This window comes from Schistocerca serialis, chromosome 4, assembly GCF_023864345.2.
Source record: "Schistocerca serialis cubense isolate TAMUIC-IGC-003099 chromosome 4, iqSchSeri2.2, whole genome shotgun sequence".
NCBI classification, from domain to species: Eukaryota; Metazoa; Arthropoda; class Insecta; order Orthoptera; family Acrididae; genus Schistocerca; species Schistocerca serialis.
Window position 1 is genome coordinate 461,464,187 of NC_064641.1, and position 22,003 is coordinate 461,486,189.

The following is a 22,003-nucleotide window of genomic DNA, read 5'->3' on the forward strand; positions in this document are numbered from 1 at the left end:
CAATCGCTTACCGCCAACAGAACGTTCTCTTCCCTCCAGGAATTCAAATTTTAGTACCGTAACATTTCCGTAATACTTGCGTGTTTATTGAACCTACCGATAACCGTACAGTGCGCCAGCAATCCATGCGACTTCTCCTCTGGTGTCGATCCTTCTTGACCCCTGCTCATCGGTCGCTTCTGTCGGGACCAACCCGCGCCCGGGTTCCCGGGTTCGATTCCCGGCGGGGTCAGGGATTTTCTCTGCTACGTGATGACTGGGTGTTGTGTGATGTCCTTAGGTTAGTTAGATTTAAGTAGTTCTAAGTTCTAGGGGACTGATGACCATAGATGTTAAGTCCCATAGTGCTCAGAGCCATTTGAACCATTTTTTGTCGGGACCAACTTCCACGTTCTTAGGTTAATGCCCGCTGAGGAACTACTATTTAAGGAACAGCATAGGCAGTACAGTAGAGAGTCGGCAGCGCGAGGAAGCGCATATGCGGTGTGTGGATCTCGGCTGTATTCGTGTTGACGTCGGCTCTGGGCTTGCTGCGATGACGGTTGTCAGCCGCCCGACCTGCCCTGTGGTCTCCATTCTGTAATATGGTGTTGTGCAGGGCTCCATAAGAAAGCCACTACTGAAACGACTTCGCAACAGAATAACGGAGTGTTATGGTGAGCAATTTCTACTCCATTCTGCTTGTGTGGACTTGAAGTTACGTAGACGTTGTCCGTTAAGTAGTGACTGCTGCACGCCCATTCTGTCTCACTCCGTCCGCGTTCTTCACGGGCATTAAGGACCGGTATTATATGATTTATTATTACTATTATTGGTAGAATATCTCCAAGTACAAGTAGTCTCCCTGTATTCAGATGCAGCCCTGCAAAAGCGATTAGCTTATCTGTATCCTCATTCGCCTGTTTATTGAAGGAATGGTTTCCTTCCAAACCTTTTTTTTCATGTTCTATACAAGTTACTATTAGATTCTGTGTTTCAGACCGAGCTGGTTTTGTAATTGTGATGCTTAATGGAACCACACTGAGTCGTTGCTGGCAAATTAGCCTAACGTATTGAGCTCAACAAGTACTGACCGTACTCAGAAGGTGTTGTAAAATTGTAGCGTAATTGTTCGTGGGTCTTGGCACTGGTGTCGTTCGTCAAACTTGAGCAAATTTATTAAGCTTACTTTAGTGTAAAAGAAAATGATAATAATAACAACAACAGTAATATTTATGACACAGTAACTAAACTATAAAGGCACTTGAATTGTTTCCTGCGTTAAAATTTCATTTATCAAATATTTTCAGAACTGCTTAAAGTCTCCCCTTTTCCAATGGAACACTTTTGTGGTCTGGGGTGTCAGTAAAGTTGACTTAACGTATAATCCTGCATCTTTAATATGTTTAAGCATGCTATAGTTAATGTCATGAGTGGCTGTGTATTAACTTGACCGGTGAATCGTAATTAGAAATTATCCTGTCCGAAAGGGTTAACCGAAAGGTAGTGAATCTTTAAACAGTTGTTACAATTACAATTTGGGCCATTCTTGTTTTCAGTTAGGCCATAAGTGCTGCATTCTTTCACTAAAAATTTGTATTTGTGTATTAATTTAAATTACTAGAACAATATTTGAAAATTTGTGTTCTTTTTATTGCCTATTCTATTCCGTTGTCCTTAGGTTGTTCTGGTAGATTCTTTCGACGTGAAACGTTTTGATGAAAGTCTTCAGTACCGATCATTTGGTATTTAAAAGGGACTTCATTCAAAATATAAAGGTTGTTGTTTAATAAGGACTTTTCGAGTCTGCCTGTCGTTGGTAAACATTTGTAATATTTTGACCACGGGCTCTTTTGAAGAATAGAAGAAAAAAAATATAAAGCTGTTCTGGCACCAGTATTATGCATACAGATTTTAGGCCATTTAGTGTAATTTTAAAGTAAATCTATTTAATTGTGACTAATTCTTAATCGAGTTTATTGCAGATGCAATGATATTACGTTTTTAATTGAGTGAGAATTGCATTTATTAATGATTGTATTTTTTTTTCATTGTATATTTTCTGATTGTATCCGTGTCGCACAATGGATCTGAAAAATTCTTAAATAAATGTTACTTGACGGAATTTTTCTGCAATTTCCACTGGTTGCAGGTCAAAACTTCCACCCAACCCGCTCACTGCCGTTCCAATAATAAATCTTACAGGACTCCTCTGAAGTGTTTTGTTGTGTTCGTTTCACCCGACCACGGGGGAGGGGTAGTCCCAAACACTCGAGCAGTACTCATCAATGAATTGCACAAATTTTGTGCATGTAGTTTCCCTACTCTTTCTTAGAATCTCCCAATAAGCCCAAGTAGACCACTTTCCTTTCTTGTAAGCGAGCTTACGTGCTCATTCGCTGTCGCTTTGCAACGTTATCTTTAAATATTTAAACGACGTGGCTGTGGCAAGCAGCACACCACTAATACTGTATTCGAACATTGCAGGACCTGTTTTCCTGCTCATCTGCATCAACTTACATTTTTCCTTGTTTAAAGCAAGCTGTCGTTCCTCATGTAAAACAGAAATTCTGTCCTTCCTACAGTCACTCAAAGACGACACGTCCGCGTGTAAGTAACCTCCCCCTTGCTAATCAACCAACTGGAGAGCGATATAACTGACCGTGGTCGCATGTACCTAATGAAATTTTACAGGGGATAAGGCTATCATCACCAGTTAGTCGGAGGAAAGCGTACAACAGACTCTTCTGAAGGAGGAATCTATTCTAAATTTTAGCTAAATACTGATGATAATTCCGAAATGGGTGGAATATAGTGCAATCGCTCACGAACCACACAGGGGAGGGAGGGGAGGGGCAAAAATACCACACAATACTGACAACAAAAACTACTGATAATTCAAAGAAAACATTGATTAGCAAAAAAGAGGATAATTAAACCGTCGCCATCCCCCTATGAATGTCCAGAATCTTAAGAAAGATAATGGCATATAAATATCTGCAAGTAATCACTGCCACGTGAACAGAAGGTTGTCACGCGTTTCAACAGCGCAACAGTTCACTAGAAAATAAATGAATCAGAAAGCATTGAGTTTGCAGTCACCTATTCTGAAATACTAAATTTTGAAAGTAAAGTTCAATGGAGTTACTCCTTAAATAAATAACTGGCTTAACTTAAACTTTGTTATGTGATAAATGACTTTCGGTAACCTCAGTGTAACGTAATGCAAAATTTAGAAAAAGGCAAGCAATTTACTTCTGATCATTGCAAGATTGAAAGTTATTTGTCTTAAGAAAATGAGCAACTGATTTTACTTTTAATATAACACCAATAACATACACACCAAGCCAGCAGAAGTCACTCGCTAAGCTAAATACAGAAGAAATTAAATATGCACTCCTAATTTGTGCTATACCTTTGTTATCAGTTTTGCCAGTGAAATTTCACGTCACTTTACGTGAATGGAGTTAATACGCAAAACTGCAAATTATTTAAGCCTCAGTTATGCAATACAAGAACGAATAGTTACTGAGGAAGAAAATTTAGGCTGAAACTGGTCATTAGCAAACGCACAAAACTGGCAGTAAATAGTTAACCAATTTTGATATTCTTATTACACTCGGTGATCGCTTGAGAAGGAAAGGGACCCTGCCTGGTAATAATGTCTGAGGACAATGACAACACAGGTGCCCTACAAGTTTTAACTATTGCAGGTTACTATTCAAGTTAGTCATACTTTTCGAAAGAAATGTCACTGGCTAATTCCTGCGTAAGTTTATAATTTTCCACTTAACAGTCTCACGATGTTGTAGCTGTACAGACGACGAAGAATGTAGCCGACGACAGCGCTGAGCTGCCGCTGGTGCTGCTGCTGCTGGTGCTGGATGAGAACCCCGAGTCGTCTTCAGAGCCACAGGTAATTATGGGACAGGCAACAGTTAGAATTGCAGCGCCTCCGCCTGTCCGCTCCTATCATGCTCTCAATACTCGCAGGTTAACGAGCTAGGCGCGCCTACACTGGCGCGATCATAGCTGCACCCCGCGCCTGCGAGTGCGCCCAACGGACACTTCGGCACTCTTTCATGACTCAAGTGCTCTGCTTCCTCTCTGCTCGCAACGTGACAGAAACTCTCCATACGCAAAGCTACCGCCATTTGGTCGTTGCTATCGATACACTTAAATAAAGTTCCTTGGCTGTTACCCAACAATTTACAATATTTTCATTATATTTACAATTACTTATATAGTTACCAACAAATACATTGTCACATCGATTACATATTAAAAATAATTTCTGGAAGAAAGTTTACAAATTCAGAATCAGAAGCAGAGGACAAGTTATCAATCGATATTAAACGGCGAAAAATTTTCAATAGTGTAGAAGGTATTTTATCTGCATTTTCGGTGTTACACACGTACACTACAGCATTATCAGCGAACAGTCGCAGATTGCCGCTCACCCTACTGTAGCGAAATATTTCTGTGTAATACTATACTACTGATAAAATGAAATATAAATGATTACTTTCTAAATTAAAATAATCTTCGGGAAAACATTCACGACAGTGCAGTTTCGTAAATAAGGTACATGTGCCAAATAAGGCCCGGTTCCTAATAAAGCCCACTCTCATTTTCTAGCATAGAAAGTTTGAAAACAGCGCGAAATGTCTTCGGTACTGACAACTTGTGACAGGTAGTGGCCAAGGCAACAACTATTTCCGCACCCGCTCTCGTGCCGGCCATTTTACTTTCAGTTGTGCTACGGCATTCAGCAAAGGAGGGCTGCTTCTTATTTGCACGGTATGTTTCATCTAATGCAGTCGTTTCGGTTATGAAGCATTTGTACTGGTAAATATGTATTTATGAACAGAAAATTGTGCTGTATTAAGATAGTTGCATTATCTTCCTAACAATAAGTTTCTTTTGAAACAATTAACGCACACACATTTTAAACTGGTTGTTCCCAGTAAGGCCCATCCGTGGAGCTCCAAACAAGGCCCGGGCGGGCCTTATTAGGTACCCTGTTGTTTGGAGCCGTGCATAACTGCAATGCATATTCAAGTTCAGTGTATCCTGGGAAACCTCATGTAACACGTATTTACTCTCTGTAAATTAAATCTAAATTATTTTATACATTTTTACCGAGCTATTAGTTGGTCGTTACAAGAAAAGTCAAAAGAAAACATTTTAAATAAATTCTTGGTAATCTTTGTGACAGGGCGATCTGCATTTAGATCAATAACGTTTAGTAGCTATAATTGAAGTACGGCACTTTAAGAATATATATAATCACAGTTTTACAAACCTAATTCAGGAACATCAGGCTTACTGGTAATGTTTGTTTTTAGATGGAGCCACCGAAAAAACGAGCAACATGGGATGCAGATAATTTAAAACGAGCTGTAGAAGCTGTTGCTGAAGGGATGCCTGTCAGAGTCACTTCGAAAACATACGGGATTCCTCGACATACGTTATGCAACCACATACGTTCTGGACTAACAACCAAATCTTTGGGACGAAAAACTTGTTTGGACGAAGCTCAGGAAAGAGAACTTTGCCAAAGAATTTTTCGACTCGTTGAAGTTGGGTATCCAATTACAGCAAAAGAGCTCAGAAAATCTGTATATGTATATTGTGAAAAGAATAGTGTGCAGAATCCTTTTAATGAGACGAAGAGATTGGCTGGGCGCAAGTGGCTCAAGCTCTTCCTACAAAGACACCCAGACATTGCAAGAAGGAAGGCACAACACTTTAATCGAGGAAGAGTTGCAAAGTTGAACAAGATTATTGTAAATGATCATTTTCAGAAACTGAAAACGGTCTTGTCCGAATTGGAGTTATTTGTCAAACCCCACCTTATCTACAATATGGACGAAAAGGGATGTCGCCTCGCACTCCACAAGTCTCCTGATGTTTTAGCCAAGAAAGGTGTGAAACGCTTGCACTTTCTTGCCCCAGAACATGGGGAAAATATTACCATTATCTCATGTGGGAATGCAATTGGACAGGTTATTCCTCCTATGATACTTTTCAAAGAAAAGTGACGCAAGCCAGAATGGGGAGACTATTTGCCACCTGGGGCTGCAGTAGAAATGACAGACAAGGGCTCAATGAATACTGCGACATCCATCAAATGGATACATCATTTTGCCAAATACAAGCCTGCAAAAGATGTTATTTTGATATTTTATTGAGCATCGTCACATTTGGACCCGGAAATTTGCGACGTTGCTGAAGAGCACAATGTCAGACTTTACTGCTTGCCCAGCAACACAACACATGAGCTGCAACCCATGGATAGATCAGTATTCAAGCCGTTTGAGTGTTACTGGGATGACGAAGTTCAGCTGTACTGGTCTACACATGAAAGGCAAGAAAACAGAGCAATTAATAGACGTGTGTTTGGAAAAATCTTCAGAAAGATGTGGCCAAAAGCAGCATCCCCAGTAAATGTCATGTCTGGGTTTCGTGCAACAGGGATTTATCCTTTTGACCCAGAAGCTATTCCAGACACTGCATTTGCTCCCTCTCGTCCATCAGAGCGTCCTGACCTAGAAGAGGACATGGCAATTGCCCCTGAAACAGGGAAACAGACAGAGACTCAATCAGTCCTAAAGGCTTCTCGCAAAAAGGGGCGCCAGGCCATTGATTCCAGTTCATCAGAAAGCGAGGCATATTCAGTAAAGGATAGTTCAAGTGACTTCAGTATTGAAAATAGTGACACACCTGAAGATCTCAGGTGTTCTTTCAAGGAACTTTTGCAAACCCCAAAGCTCAAGAACAAAAACCAAACACCACGGAAGAAGGCATTAAATTACAAGGCGCAAGTCGTATCTAAGGCACTATTCACGCAGACTCAAAAGAAAAATGGTACCAACGAAAGCACTGGGTCTAAGGCAGATTCACGTCGCCAAAAAATTTCACCCTCAGTAATGAATATTCAGAAGAAAAAATGCAAAAATTAAGACTCCACTGAAGCAAGCAGCAGTTCTGCCTCTAAGAATGTGTTGCAAGAGGTTGGCTGGTTTTGTCACGTATGCTGTGAAGACAGGATATTCGACATGAGACTTTGCAGAAAATGTATGAAATATGTGCATGAAGATTGTGTAGGTTTAACACGAAAAGACAGAGTGCTAAATTTCCTGTGCCCCACCTGTTAAAAATGATTTAAATGAGCCAAATCAGTTTCACAAATCATTATTCATGTGTTCATTGAAAATGTAATGTTAGAATTATTGTTCCTATTACGATAAGGAAACTTACTGCTGTCAGAACAATTTTGATTGCTGATTGAATGTAAAAATCTGAAGAGCTAATAAGGAGTAAATACCTACAGTTCTGTATGAAGCGTTTGTAAAAACAAGTAATTATAAACGTCTATGTATCATCTCTTTCCACTTATTTCTAAAATAAACTTACATTATAACTCTTGCAGCGTATTCAAACAGTTTTCCTGCCATTTACATGCCCCAGAATGTTAATATGAGAAGGTTGTGCCTACGGGCCATATTAGGAACAAGGTCTCCTAACAAGGCCCACTTGCAAGGGTTTAACATTTTCTTTAAAATGATGATATTATTTAAATAAACATTCAATGTTCATTTATTTTTGAACTCAATATAGTTGTAGGATGCTGCACTTACGATCTCGGAATCTTACCACTTACACATACTCAATACGAAAATCCTAAACGTTAGGTGGGCCTTATTTGGTACACTTACCTTACACTGGTGTGAGAAACTTAAAGATGAAGGTATCTGTCGCATGATGCGTCACTTCCAAGTAACGAAGCTAGATGAAATTGTGGTAATACATAGAAAGAACTCCAAATGGCTCTGAGCACTATGGGTCTTAACATCAGAGGTCAGCAGTCCCCTAGAACTTAGAACTACTTAAACCTAACTAACCTAAGAACATCAAATGGTTCAAATGGCTCTAAGCACTATGGGACTTAATATCTGAGGTCAACTGTCCCCTAGACTTACGACTACTTAAACCTAATTAACCTAAGGACATCACACACATCCATCCCCGAGGCAGGATTCGAACCTGCGACCGTAGCAGCAGCGCGGTTCCGGACTAGAGCGCCTAAGAACATCACACACACCCATGCCCGAGGAAGGATTCGAACCTGCGACCGTAGCGGTGGCGCGGTTCCAGACTGAAGTGCCTAGAACCGCTCGGTCACACCGGCCGGCTAGAAAGAACTGCTACAGTGTAATATAGGAAGTGGGGTCCCACAGTTTAAGTGCAACAAACGATGGAGCAACTTGGCATTTTACACAATCACAAACCGTTGCCAGAGGTGGAATAAATGGAAAGTGACAAAGTAAATATTAATGTCAACCTTCAGACACGTAGAGGCACAAATACTCGTTACCCGCAGGGCCACAAATGTTGTACAATAATTATTAAGTAAGACTTAGTCTGGCACCTTACTTCATTTGTAATGGAGTGCAGTATTTTCTGGTAACAAGCATTTCCACATACATGGCTGGAAAACACTATCTACTACATAATTGTATCCTTTTACTGTACAAGGTAAATAAAAGAAAGGTTCAAGTGTGGTGCTGAAATTCAATGTAAAGGAATATCAGCTTGAAGATACGCCAGTGGTGTTGCCCTCCTCAGTGAAAGTGAAGAATTGCAGGACTTGTTGGATGGAATGAACAGTCTAATGCGCACATTACAGGGATTGATGGTAAACCGAATAGAGTGGAAAGTAATAAGGAATGGCGAAATAGAAATTAGCAGTGAGTTTAAATCAAAATTAAGGACTACGAAGTTGACGAAGCGAACGAATTCTGCTACGTTGGAATTCAGGACGACGAAGCAATGAGGTCATAAAAAGCACACAAGCACAGGCAAAGAGGGAATTTCTGAGCAAAAGAGCCAATGAAAAATGGTGCAATATTTCGAAATTCGGGAAAGGGTATTGTACAATATGTACATTGCATCGGAATTTCTAAAATCGTTGGGGAAAGTGACAACAAAACGAGTATTCACCTTGGTGTGTAGAATGTATGAGACTGGAGATATACCACCAGACTTTCGAAAAAACATCGTCCTCAGAAATCAGAAGACTGCACAAACTGACTAGTGCAAAAATTATCGCAGAATCAGCTTAACAAGTCATGTATCCGAGATGGTGACATGGATAACATACAGCAGAACGGAAAATGGCTCAAATGGCTTTGAGCACTATGGTACTTAACATCTCTGGTCATCAGTCCCCTAGAACTTAGAACTATTTAAACCTAACTAACCTAAGGACATCACACAACACCCAGCCTTCACGAGGCAGAGAAAATCCCTGACACCGCCGGGAATCGAACCCGGGACCCCGGGCGTGGGAAGCGAGAACGCTACCGCACGACCACGAGATGCGGGCGCAGAACGGAAAAAAACAGGTGATGTGTTAGATGATCACTTTGACTTTAGGAAAGGTAAAAGCACCAGAGAGACAGTTCTAACGCTGGGGTTGATAATGGGAGCAAGACTGAAGAAAAATCGAAAAAGTTCACAGAATTTGTCGACCTGGAAGAAAGTTCGACAATGTCAAATAATGGAAGACGTTCTAAACTCCGAGGAAAATAGGGATAAGCTACAGAGGAAGACGGTTGGTACACAATATGTACAAGAACAAAGAGGAACAATACGACTGGAAGACCAAGAACGAAGTACGCGAACTAAAAAGGGTATATTCTTTTGGCCCTAGTGTTGAATCTGTATATGGATGAAGCAATGACAGTATAAAAGCAAAGTCCAATAGTAGGATTAAAATCAGGGTGAAAGGATACCAGTGATAAGATTGGCTGATGACATTGCTATCCTTAGTAAAGGTGAAGAAGAATTACGGGATCTGGTGAATGGAATGAACAGTTCAATAAATCGACGGAAGACGAAAGTAATGAGAAGTGTAAGATATTACAGTGGCTGTATTCCTTAGGACATGCTTGCATGTCCAAAGGGACATTACCTCGTAATATGGAATAACACTGGCTCTACAGTCTCGTATTTATCCGCCGACACCGCTGCAAGTAAAATGTCTCCCCTCTACGAGAAAATACATAATGACTGCACAAGTACAGGATGTAGACACATGGCTGACGACGTATGGAAGTTTGGGTCTGGTCGTGAGTCGCGCTGAGACAGGCTAATGGTAAGGCTACCGATCGCGGTAAGCGCGAAATCCGGCTTCGAGTCTCGGTCCGGTACAAAGTTTCACTGTCGTCATTCCATTACAAAGCCGATAGCTGTCCATAGCCGCAACTGCCAACACTTTTCATGCAATGAGAAGCAGCAGAAATGAGAACAGCTAGAATCTTAACACAAGAATTGGGGTTAAAGAAGTAAGCGAAGCTAAGGAATTCTGCTGAGTTGGAAGCAATATAACCCATAATGGAAGGAGCAAGGAGGACATAAAAAGTGGACTAGCATAGGCAAAGTGGGCATTTATGGTCAAGAGAAGTCCACTTGTAACAAACATCGGCCTTAGTCCGAGGAAGAACATTTGGAACTAATAGTTGTATACATGCGAATCATTGACTGTAGTAAAACCGGAAAATAAGAGAATCGAACGGTTTGAGAAGTGGTGCTACAGAAAAAGTTCTCCGCAGAATCGGCGGGGAGAGGCATATGTGGAGAACTCTGACAAGAACGAAATACAGGATGGTCAGACAGTTGTTAAGGCATCAAGGAATAACTTCCATGGTACTAGAGGCAGCTGTGGAGTATAAAAATTATAGGGGAAAATAGAGACGGGGATTCGTCCAACAAAAAATTGAGGACATTAGGTGCAGATGAAGAGGTTCGCACTGGGGAGGGACTCGTGGCGGGACGCATCAAACCAGTCAAAGGACGTATGGATTCCTTCAGTGAATGTTAGTTTCATGGTTTAACAGGGCAACTCAAGATGTCCCATGAGAGAATTCTTAACTCTTTGATGTACGTTGAGTATGCTCTTATTATCTAGAAGTTGCAAAATACGAAAGTAAAGTGAATACAGAGACGGATAAAACACTCTGTCAAACTGCAAATAATAATTTATTGAAAGCATTGGCAGCTATATGATTTCAGTCGTACGAACATAGACTTCGATTAAATGTCTGTAGTTGTACGAGTATATATGCCCAGATGTTCACTTTGAAACATTTCCCTTAGAAAAATGTTATAAACGACAATGCTGGAAAACCTCTACGTTGTTTGATTTTCAAACAGCTGAGCAGAACTGAACGTACTCAGACATTTCTCTCTTTACTTATTCTGATCATCACTAAACTGACACACAATATTTTTTAGCGCAACGCAACCTGACTTTCAATAATCTCTACAAAAGAATGGCCCTGACTGACAATAACCTATACCTTTCATGAATCACTTACCTCACAAAAATCTTCGTTACTCAAACTACTGCAATACAGCGTGCGCCAATACTGCCATCTAAATAAAAGATTCTAACTACTGAAGGCACTAACTACTGATAGGCATACTTAGCGAATGAAAGATTTTGATAGAGAACGAACAATGTATTTACCTTAATAGTGTTCAAAAATCAATATATATATATATATATATCAGTTCATGACATCCAGTCTTACAAATTTACAATGGCAAATATTCCAACAATGCAAACCAGCCACAGACTGCACACAGCACAGTCAGTGATTTTCATACAGAGCGCTACTTGACGTTACCAACATAAAAACCTAAACAGACTACTTACAACTTGAAATCTGCACCGTTTACAGTGCGTCTCGTTAGTTGGACTCATTTTTTGTACCAGAGCATTTGCATTAGCCGTTAGTTGAAATCGGTTAACTGTAACGAGTGAATTTATCCTAAACCCCGTTACAGGGCATGTTGCCACTTATAGCGTTTTTCAAGACCAGAAAATCGTAATATGCCACTTAAACAGTTATTTATCGCCTATAATTATTTCCTACACCTGGAACATCTTCCAAAGTAAGGAACATTTGCTCGTAGTGAAAGTTATTGATTTCAAGGCTAAAGGCATGTGGAATAAATGACACACTGATTTGTGTGCGAATTTGTTGAGGAATGCAGCAGTGAGAACAGAAATTGCAATACAGGTGTAGCAGATGCCTGTAGGATTGCGAACCGGATCAGCTTAATAAGAGGGGCGCCAATCTTCGTGTTTCGTCTCGGGCATAAATTTTAACTGAGACCAGTTCCGCTGCCATCAGGCGCCCAACCGTTTCAGCATCTGCCCAAGCAGCACGTATGCACAGTGCCGGTTGATTACGTATCAAAATGTTTTACCTTTATTTGTACGAACAAGGAGACCTTCCGTATTAACTACGGTATGCATCGTTATTTTAATGTATAATCATTTCAGCCATTTCAGATCCTTGATACTAAAGTCTTGTTCATCTTGCAATTACCATAAGCATTATTTGTGGTAGTGGGGCGAAGTGCTGTAAACTATGTACTTACGGTGTTCTTAACTAAAACCACTGAGTTACTTCTTTGAAATATTGAGAGGAAAGAAGACACAAATTGCAATTATTAGTGACAGGAAGATTCTCTTATTTAAAGTTTGGAATTTTCTTATTCTGTTTCGAGTTAAGTTTGCTTTTAATTATCACCAATTTAATTACACTGCGCAACAAAATTAAAGAATCATTTTTTCGAAAACCTGCAATGGTCTCCCACTGCGATGCATAAGTTCGAAGTTCGACTTAACGGTACCTACAACCTCCCCTCTATAAAGATGCAAATGCCCAGCGACCCCACCGTCGACGCTTTAAACAGCAAGGTGTCGACACACGAGAAAAAAAGAAGGCCACAGCTCAGAAGTTCATGTGAAGTGTAATTCGTGTTGATACTATCTGTGGTGTCACCGCCAGACACCACACTTGCTAGGTGGTAGCCTTTCAATCGGCCGCGGTCCGTTAGTATACGTCGGACCCTCGTGTCGCCACTATCAGTGATTGCAGACCGAGCGCCGCCACACGGCAGGTCTAGAGAGACTTCCTAGCACTCGCCTCAATTGTACAGCCGACTTTGCTAGCGATGGTTCACTGACAAATTACGCTCTCATTTGCTGAGACGGTAGTTAGCATAGCCTTCAGCTACGTCATTTGCTACGACCTAGCAAGGCGCCATTACCAGTTACTATTGATGCTGTAAAACATACCTCACGCCAGCCTGCGTGAGCTTAAATGCGTGCCTTTCGGCTTCTTGTCATAGTGGATTGGCTGTCTTGCCAGTCCACAACACTATCACACTGGCACCAAATTTCACCACAGTTCTGGTTCGCACACCACCGTGGACGCGTCACTTGATGAGATGGTGGTCAAAGCCCCTCTTACCTACATTTCACCCTTCTTTTGAGGTCCATACGATGGCAATCAGAACCGCGAAATCCAGCGTTAAATAACGCGATGTTCTTATGCGTGACCGAGGAAAATATTTCAGGCATACTGCCGCTCAGAACCGACACGAAAAGGCCTCGCGGGGTGGCATAAAGGACGTCAAAGAAATTATCCCTTTCCCTGGCGCGTCAAAACTACAGTTCTCAGTGAGATGAGATACTCTCGGACGTTTCAACTTTTCTCGAAGGACATTGTGAGGCTGCATTCCCACTGAAGTGATGGCACCCCTTTGGAATATAGTACGACCACAATCTACAGGTTGGAATCTCCAGAGAACTTCCAAAACCATTCGATGAAATTTCAACGTAATCCGAAGCAACAAAGGATGCCTATGCTACTTCGAACTTCTTGCTTTTCGCCCTCCTGTGTCTTGATTGTGCGGGAGCGCAATTTCAACGTGTGCGAGAATAAAACGGCAAAAGGTCGCTGTAAGGCAACACTCTCGGTGCTACCCCCTGACATTTGTTGAGTACTTTAGAAATGTAATTTCAGAAACTTATCGGCCTGGCGGCTGTTCTAGCACCTGAGAGTTAGGCAAGCCTTTTGACCCTCCTTGGGTGCGTTTTGCCTAAATTTGGGGCTAGAGAAATAGGGGAGGCATTTACGGATTTCGAGAAAGTGATGCTTTTATTCTGTTGCGCAGTGTAGTATCGATGGCAATGTTTTTTTTTTTTTTATTTTGCTCATCAGTCTTCTGACTGGTTTGGTTAGTTTGATGCGGCCCGCCACGAATTCCCCTCCTGTGCTAACCTCTTCATTTCAGAGTAGCACTTGCAACCTACGACCTCAGTTATTTCCTTGATGTATTCCAGTCTCTGTCTTCCTCTACAGTTTTTGCCTTCTACAGCTCCCTCTAGTACTATGGAAGTCAGTCTTCATGTCTTAACAGATGTCTTATTATCCTGTCCCTTCTCCTTATCAGTGTTTTCCATTGTTCCTTTCCGATTCTGCGCAGATTCTCTTCATTCCTTACCTTATCAGTCAACCAAATTCGTCTGTAGCGCTACATCTCAAATGCTTCTATTCTCTTCTGTTCCTGTTTTTCCACAGTCCATATGTACCCCAGACGTACATTCTCAGAAATTTCTTCCTGCAATTAAGGCCGATTTTTGATATTAGTAGACTTCTCTTGGCCAGGGATGCACTTTTTGCCATTGCTAGTCTGTTTGTGAAGCCCTCCTTACTAAGTGTGTAATTGGTTATTTTACTGCCTAGATATCAGAATTCCTAAACTTCATCTACTTCGTGACCATCAATCCCCATTTTAAGTTTCTCGCTGTTTTCATTTCTACTAATCCTCATTACCTTCGTCTTTCTTCGATTTACTCTCAATCCACTCTCTGTACTCATTAGAATGTTCATTCCGTTCAGCAGATAACGTAATTCTTCTTCACTTTCCCTAGTACTTCTCACTGCCTTCATTTTTTTTCGATTTACTCTCAATCCATTCTCCGTACTCATTAGACTGTTCATTCCGTTCAGCAGATTATGTAATTCTTCTTCACTTTCACTCAGAATAGCAATGTCATCAGCGAATCGAATCATTGATATCCTTTCACCTTGAATTTTAATTCCACTTCTGAACCGCTGGCCGGTGTGGCAGAGCGGTTCTAGACGCTACAGTCTGGAACCGTGCGACCGGTATGGTCGCAGGTTCGATTCCTGCCACGGGCAAGGATGTGTGTGATGTCCTTAGGTTAGTTAGGTTTAAGTAGTTCTAAGTTCTAGGGGCCAGATGACCTTAGCCCCCCCCCCCCCCCCCCCCATGAACCATGGACCTTGCCGTTGGTAGGGAGGCTTGCGTGCCTCAGCGATACAGATGGCCGTACCGTAGGTGCAACCACAACGGAGAGGTATCTGTTGAAAGGCCAGACAAACGTCTGGTTGCTGAAGAGGGGCAGCAGCCTTTTCAGTAGTTGCAGGGGCAACAGTCTAGATGATTGACTGATCTGGCCTTGTAACACTAACCAAAACGGCCTTGCTGTGCTGGTACTGCGAACGGCTGAAAGCAAGGGGAAACTACAGCCGTAATTTTTCCCGAGGACATGCAGCTTTACTGTATGGTTAAATGTTCATGGCTTCCTCTTGGGTAAAATATTCCGGAGGTAAGATAGTCCCCCATTCGGATCTCCGGGCGGGGCTACTCAAGAGGACGTCGTTATCAGGAGAAAGAAAACTGGCGTTCTACGGATCGGAGCATGGAATTTCAGATCCCTTAATCGGGCAGGTAGGTTAGAAAATTCAAAAAGGGAAATAGATAGGTTAAAGCTAGATATAGCGGGAATTACTGAAGTTCGGTGGCAGGAGGAAGAAGACTTTTGGTCAGGTGAATACAGGGTTATAAATACAAAATCAAATAAGGGTAATGCAGGAGTAGGTTTAATAATGAATGAAAAAATAGGAGTGCGGGTAAGCTACTACAAACAGCATCGTGCACGTATTATTGTGGCCAAGATAGACACGAAGCCCATGCCTACTACAGTAGTACAAGTTTATATGCCAACTAGCTCTGCAGATGATGAAGAAATAGATGAAATGTACGATGAGATAAAAGAAATTATGAAGGTAGTGAAAGGAGACGAAAATTTAATAGTCATGGGTGACTGGAATTCGAGAGTAGGAAAAGGGAGAGAAAGAAACATAGTAGGTGAATATGGATTGCGGGTAAGAAATGAAAGAGGAAGCCGTCTGGTAGAATTTTGCACAGAGCATAACTTAATCATAGCTAACACTTGGTTCAATAATCATAAAAGAGGATTGTATACATGGAAGAATCCTGGAGATACTAGAAGGTATCAGATAGATTATATAATTGTAAGACAGAGATTTAGGAACCAGGTTTATAATTGTAAGACGTTTACAGGGGCAGATGTGGACTCTGACCACAATCTATTGGTTATGAACTGTAGATTAAATCTAAAGAAACTGCAAAAAGTTGGGAATTTAAGGAGATGGGACCTGGATAAACAGAAAGAACCAGAGGTTGTACAGAGTTTCAGGGAGAGCATAAGCGAACAATTGATAGAAATGGGGGAAAGAAATACAGTAGAACAAGAATGGGTAGCTTTGAGGGATGAAGTACTGAAGGCAGCAGAGGATCAAGTAGGTAAAAAGACGAGGGCTAGTAGAAATCCTTGGGCAAGAGAAGAAATACTGAATTTAATTGATGAATGGAGAAAATATAAAAACGCAGTAAATGAAGCAGGCAAAAAAGAATACAAACGTCTCAAAAATGAGATCGACAGGAAGTGCAAAATGGCTACGCAGGGATGGCTAGAGGACAAATGTAAGGATGTAGAGGCTTATCTCACTAGGGTAAGATAGATACTGCCTACAGGAAAATTAAAGAGACTTTTGGAGAAAAGAGAGCCACTTGTATGAATATCAAGAGCTCATATGGAAACCCAGTTCTAAGCAAAGTAGGGAAAGCAGAAAGGTGTAAGGAGTATATAGAGGGCCTATACAAGGGCAGTGAACTTGAGGACAATATTCTGGAAACGGAAGAGGATGTAGATGAAGATGAAATGGGAGATACGATACTGCGTGAAGAGTTTGAAAGAGCACTGAAAGACCTGAGTCGAAGCAAGGCCCCGGGAGTAGACAACATTCCATTGGAACTACTGACGGCCTTGGGAGAGCCAGTCCTGACAAAACTCTACCATCTGGTGAGCAAGATGTATGAGACAGGCGAAATACCTTCAGACTTCAAGAAGAATGTAATAATTCCAATCCCAAAGAAAGCAGGTGTTGACAGATGTGAAAATTAGCGAACTAACAGTTTAATAAGTCACAGCTGCAAAATGCTAACGCGAATTCTTTACAGACGAATGGAAAAACTGATAGAAGCCGATCTCGGGGATGATCAGTTTGGATTCCGTAGAAATGTTGGAACACGAGACGCAATACTGACCCTACGACTTATCTTAGAAAAGAGATTAAGGAAAGAGAAACCTACGTTTGTATCGTTTGTGGACTTAGAGAAAGCTTTTGATAATGTTGACTGGAATACTCTTTTTCAAATTCTAAAGGTGGCAGGGGTAAAATACAGGGAGCGAAAGGCTATTTACAATTTGTGCAGAAACCAGATGGCAGTTATAAGAGTTGAGGGGCATGAAAGGGAAGCAGTGGTTGGGAAAGGAGTGAGACGGGGTTGTAGCCTCTCCCCGATGTTATTCAATCTGTATATTGAGCAAGCAGTAAAGGAAACAAAAGAAAAATTCGGAGTAGGTATTAAAATCCATGGAGAAGAAATAAAAACTTTGATGTACGCCGATGAAATTGTAATTCCGTCAGAGACAGCAAAGGACTTGGAAGAGCAGTTGAACGGAATAGACAGGAGGATATAAGATGAACATCAACAAAAGTAAAACGAGGATAATGGGATGTAGTCGAATTAAGTCTGGTGATGCTGAGGGAATTAGATTAGGAAATGAGGCACTTAAAGTAGTAAAGGAGTTTTGATATTTGGGGAGCAAAATAACTGATGATGGTCGAAGTAGAGAGGATATAAAATGTAGACTGGCAGTGGCAAGGAAAGCGTTTCTGAAGAAGAGAAATTTGTTAACATCGAGTATAGATTTAAGTGTCAGGAAGTAGTGTCTGAAGGTATTTGTATGGAGTGCAGGCAAGTATGGAAGTGAAACATGGACGATAAATAGTTTGGACAAGAAGAGAATAGAGGTTTTCGAAATGTGGTGCTACAGAAGAATGCTGAAGATTAGATGGGTAGATCACATAACTAATGAGGAGGTTTGAATAGAATTGGGGAGAAGAGGAGTTTGTGGCACAACTTGACAAGAAGAAGGGACCGGTTGGTAGGACATGTTCTGAGGCATCAAGGCATCACAAATTTAGCATTGGAGGGCAGCGTCGAGGGTAAAAATCGTAGAGGGAGACCAAGAGATGAATACACCAAGCAGATTCAGAAGGATGTAGGTTGCAGTAAGTACTGGGAGATGAAGAAGCTTGCTCAGGATAGAGTAGCATGGAGAGCTGCATCAAACCAGTCTCAGGACTGAAGATCACCACAACAACAACGATGACCGCAGAAGTTAAGCCCCATCGTGCTCAGAGGCATTTGAACCATTTTGAACCACTCGTGAACCTTTATTTCCATTATTGCTTCCTCGCTGTACAGATGGAACAATACGTGCGAAAGGCTACATTCTTGTCTTACACCCTTTTTAATACGAGCACTTCGCTTTTGGTCGTCCACTCGTATTATTCCCTGTTGGCTGTTGTACATATTTTATATGACCCGTCTCCCCCTATGGCTTACCCCTACTTTTTTCAGAATTTCGAACATCTTGTACCATTTTACATCGTCGAACGCTTTTTCCAGGTTGACAAATCCAATGAATGTTTCTTGATTTTTCCTTAGCCTTGCTTCAATTACTAACCGCAACGTCAGAATTAGCTCTCTCGTCCCTTTACTTTTCCTTAAGCCAAACTGATCGTCACCTAGCGCATTCTCAATTTTCTTTTCCATTCTTCTGTATATTATTCTTGTAAGCAGCTTCGATGCATGAGCTGTTAAGCTGATTGTGCGATAATTCTCGCACTTGTCAGCTCTTGCCGTCCTCGGAATTGTGTGGATGATGCTTTTCCGAAAGTCAGATGGTATGTCGCCAGACTCATATATTCTACACACCAACGTGAATAGTCGTTTTGTTGCCACTTCCCCCAATGATTTCAGAAATTCTGATGGAATGTTATATATCCCTTCTGCCTTATTTGACCGTAAGTCCTGCAAACCTCTTTTAAATTATGATTCTAATACTAGACCCCCTATCTCTTCTAAATCGACTGCTGTTTCTTCTTCTATCACATCAGATAAATTTTCCCCCTCATAGAGTCATTCAATGTATTCTTTCCACCTACCCCATCTCTCCTCTGCATTTAACAGTGGAATTCCCATTGCACTCTTAATGCTATCACTCTTTCTTTTAATGTTGCCGAAGGTTGTTTTGACTTTCCTGTTTGCTGAGTCTGATCTTCCGACAATCATTTCTTTTTCGATGCCTTCACATTTTTCATGGACCCATTTCGTCTTATCTTCCCTGCACTTCCTATTTATTTCATTCCTCAGCGACTTGTGTTTCTGTATTCCTGAGTTTCCCTGAACATTTTTGCACTTCCTCCTTTCATCGATCAATTGAAGTATTTCTTCTGTTACCCATGGTTTCATTGCAGTTACCGTCTTTGTACCTATGTTTTCCTTCCCAACTTCTGTGGCGGCCCTTTTAAGAGATGTCCATTCCTCTTCAACTGTACTGCCTACTGAGCTATTCCTCACTGCTGTTCCTATAGCCTTAGAGAACTTCATCCTTATCTGGTCATTCCTTAATAGTTCCGTATCTCACTTCTTTGCGTATTGATTCTTCCTTAATAACGTCTTGAATTTTAACCTACTCCTCATCACAACTATATTGTGATCTGAGTCTATATGTGCTCCTGGGTACACCTTACAATCCAGTATCTGATTTCTGAATCTCTGTCTGATCATGATGTAATATAACTGAAATCTTCCTTTATCACCCGGTCTTTTTCAAGTACACCTCCTCCTGTTTTGATTCTTGTGCAGAGTATTCGCTATTACTAGCTGAAACTTGTTACAAAACTCAATTAGTCTTTCTCCTTTCTCATTCCTTGTCCCAAGCCCATAATTCTCCTGTAACCTTTTCTTCTACTCCCTCGCCTACAACTGTTTCCAGTTCCCCATGACTATTAGATTTTCAACTCCCTTTACATACTGTAATACCCTTTCAATATCTTCATACACTTTCTTTATGTATACCTGAACTATCGTTGTCGGTGTTGGTTTGTTGTCGATTCTGAACTGTTCACAGTAACACAATCTTTGCCCTACCTTCCTGTTCATAACGAATCCTACCCCTGTTATACCATTTTCCATTGCTGTTGGTATTACCCTAAACTGATCTGACCAGAAATCCTTTCCACTTCACTGACCCCTGCTATATCTAGACTGAGCCTTTTCATTTCCATTTTCAGAGTTTCTAGGTTCCCTACCACGTTCAAACATCTGACACTCCACGCCCCGACTCATAGAACGTTATCCTTTCGTTGATTATTCAATCTTTTTTTCGCAGTAACTTCCCCGTTGGCAGTCCCCTCCCTGAGATCCGAATGGGGGACCAATACCGAATCCTTTGCCAATGGAGAGATCATCATGACGCTTCTTCAATTACAGGCCACATGTCCTGCGGATACACGTAACGCGTCTTTTAATGCAGTGGTTTCCATAGCCTTCTGCATTCTCATGCCGTTGATCATTCCTGATTCTTCCGCCTTTAGGGGCAGTTTCCCACTCCCTAGGACAAGTGAATGCCCTGAACCTCTGTCCTTTCCTCCGCCATATTTGACAAGGCCGTTGGCAGAATGAGGGTGACTTCTTACGCCGGAAGTCTTCGCCGCCAATGCCGATTATTTGTCAAAATTTAAGTAGCTCCTTGATTTGAACCCGGGACCGAAGACGTTTTGATTACGAATGAAAAACGTTACCGCTAGACAACGGGTGCAGTGTGACTACCCAACGTAGCTGTTATTCCTAGGCTAATGTGAGATAAAACCTGAAAATGAATAATGATTGCAGTGGCGATCGGGATGTTCTCGTCGATGAGCTGCTGAGCATATATAGGGTGGGGCAAGTAAAAGTGGCCTGGACGAGTGGATATGATTCGAGGCGAATGTATGCCCCGCCACTTCGTCCTTGGAGTACATTTACATAATCTTCACGCCTGACGAAGTTGGTAGCGGAGGTCAGTCTGGTGGTGGCCCTAGCTGGCCATCCGTCCCCTGATCTGTCGGTATGCGATTGTTTAGTCTGGGGAGCTCTCAAGCCTAATGTGTATTGCACAAACCCTCATAGTCTTCAAGAACTACAGTAGAACATTTCGGATGAGACTGCAGCAATTCTAGCAGTCCTGGTTCGATCCACCTCCACCAACTTGCTGACCAGGGCCCAAAAGCGCCATGAGATGAATGGCGGCAACTTTCTTCTTACAGTCACGTTAGTACTGTGTTTCCTTTCCTCTGCTGTTTTCATTGTACCCTGGAATTCTGTTCTCCAGTCCATTTTTATTTGCCCCACCCTGTAGAAATAATATACGGTCGCCTGAAACCTTAAAACGTGGTGTAATTTCTGTTAGTGCTCTCGGTAATTGCTTGAGTGTGATGCAGTTCGTGAAAAATGTAGCGCGGATGTCTAACTAGTATACAAAAAAAAAAGTCAAATAAAATCACCTGCTGCCGCCCAGAGTTGCCGAGCGGTTCTAGGCGCTACAGTCTGGGACTGTGCGACCGCTACGGTCGCAGATTCGAATCCTTCCTCGGGCATGGGTGTGTGTGATGTCCTTAGGTTAGTTAGGTTTCAGCATTTCTAAGTTCTAGGGGACTGATGACCTCAGAAGTTAAGTCCCATAGTGCTCAGAGCCATTTGAACCAAAATCACCTGCTATTACTCTTCCCGACACAATGACGATGGTTGCAGGAGTGCCAGGAAACATCTAATATTTATTTTCCGGAAGTCATAAGTCAGTGTTCGTTATCCATAACCTTATGAAACTCAATTCGTCCGAAATAAAAAGTTCATTGCCCTTTTGCTTCAT